A 2,104-nucleotide genomic window follows, 5' to 3' on the forward strand; every position below is an offset into this window, starting at 1 on the left:
GGGCTGATTTTTTGTCCCAGTCAAGCCCTGGGTACACAGTGGTCATAAACGGATGAATGGTTGAAGTTCGAGGAGAGGAGTAAGAAATTAACTAATAAGAAAAATTATGTTTAATGATCAAACCAAGTTAACTGATGAATCCCTGAGATTCTGAATTTGAATGTATTTTTTTTCAATGATAAGGAAGATTAAAACACAATCACTTGTGACTCATGATGTGCATTAAAGGGTTAAAAATCACTGTAAAAGCACACAGACGGTGTTATTTTAGGGTAATTGGTTCTACAATAGAAAATAGCCTTTTGCCATTATTATCCCACAAAATTTAGTTTCATTATAAATAGCTGTCTTATATCAAATCACAATCAAATCAAAATGTATTTATATAGCACATTTAAAAACAGCTGTTTTGATCAAAGAGCTTCACAAGTTACGCATTTTTTATTTTTAATAATTGCTCGTATTTACTGTTAAGATATACTGTTTTATCAACCAATCTGAGCTTGTTAATATTAAAACAAAATTCACCGTAATTTTCACAATAATTCTAACAGTGTTTTGACATTTTGTTAAAATGAAAAGCACGGTATGTTTTGAGTAATTAACATACAGTTGTAAACTGTAAATTCAAATGAAAAAAGCAGGAAAGATTGTCATTCATACAGAATTATTATGTAAATTGTAGGGTGATTAATTGTAGATAATGTTACAGATTTTTCCTGTTGTTTTCAAAGACAAAAAAAAGCAAATAACCGTTTGTCAATATACAGTAATTTAACATAGATATTACAAGCATTTCACCTTTTTGATTTTAGGCAATTTACCGTTGCCATTTTACAGTTATTTAGGGTAATTTTTAGGTACATTTCTTATTTCTAGGGTGTGGCGAATTTCACTAGAAGATCAACTCTATCTCACCCCCGCCCCCATAGATCCCGTTCAATTGCCATTAACTCCGGTGTCACATATCCTGTTGCACATAAAGTGACTCAAGAAGCAGCTCTGAAGAGCTAACAGCGAGTATCCAGGAAGCAACAGTAGCAACATCGAAGCAGTTTTTCAGACTGAATGGTAATCAGGCCAGAATATTAGGACTATTTTCAGGTGTTTTTTTTTTAACAGGGATCAACATCCAGAAACACTTTTATTAACTTCCTGTTGAATTATCACGGTTTAAACACACTCCATGCATGGTGATCTAAACTGAGAGAGATCACTGTTAAATTGCAGCAGCAGCATGGTCCTGATACATCAGAAAAAAGGTGCGGTTGTGCGGTGTAGGTTATGTGGCCTCTTCTGCTGACAGGAAACCAGGTTTGGGTTTACGCTTTTGGTAGCGCGCATACCATGCTTATAGGTTCTTAACAAAACCCAGTCGAGGGGGTCGTGCCATATAAAGCTTAAAAGTTAAAGGGAACCACCCACACTGTTGTACAATGGGGGCAAAGAAAGTTTCTCACAAATAACAGGTTATGTTAAATCAAATAGGCTATTGCAGGATTTCTTACCTCTCTTAAAATAACAAAGCTATGAAAGAAATCTATGCTCGTTTTCATGCCAGAGGAGGCGTGTTCATTTCTAAGAGTATAACAGAGGCGTTTAACAACCGTTTAACTCAGTAGTTAAGTTTTCCATGTCAGATAGCGGACATACCGCGCCTCGGTGCTATGCCTTTCAGCTCTACTCCAAGAATAGACCGCGATAAACACGAGCTGCTAAGTTTTACTTAAAATCTTTCAGAGCAACATATCATTCTGAGGCGGGATCTTACCGATTTCTGAGCCACCAGGAGTTTTATTTCACAATAATGTTAAAGCTTTAAGTTCCTCGGCGCATCCCCTCTGTTATCCAGCGATATCTGTCTCCTGGTCCTAGCCTGTTTGGCACCCCGGGCGAACACTCCCTTGCTCGTTTCTCCTCCTCTTGTTTTCTGTTTTTTCTAAACTGAGGACCTGATGGCTTTGAACTTTTCTTGTCCATCTTCCATTGGTGTTAATTTTGCACTCCAGTATGAACACAAATCCCCCAACCTGAGGATCGCCACAACATAACCTAATAGACCTACACTTCAGTTCACATATTATTCACTTTATAGGGTTTATTT

General features: G+C 36.9%; 1 protein-coding gene across 1 annotated transcript in view; it reads right to left on the reverse strand.

Moving 5' to 3' along the window:
* Nucleotides 1-1,857, reverse strand: part of LOC106455963 (myeloid-associated differentiation marker-like) — a 6,471-nt gene extending 4,614 nt beyond the window's left edge. The window contains exon 1 of the mRNA XM_013907900.1: nucleotides 1,772-1,857. The gene's annotated coding sequence lies outside the window, so the exon portion shown is untranslated. The remainder of the gene's footprint in view (nucleotides 1-1,771) is intronic.
* Between the last annotated feature and the right edge of the window lie 247 nt (nucleotides 1,858-2,104).

Source organism: Pundamilia nyererei, unplaced genomic scaffold (genome assembly GCF_000239375.1).
Source record: "Pundamilia nyererei isolate P.nyererei 1_Seehausen unplaced genomic scaffold, PunNye1.0 scaffold00594, whole genome shotgun sequence".
Classification (NCBI taxonomy): domain Eukaryota; kingdom Metazoa; phylum Chordata; class Actinopteri; order Cichliformes; family Cichlidae; genus Pundamilia; species Pundamilia nyererei.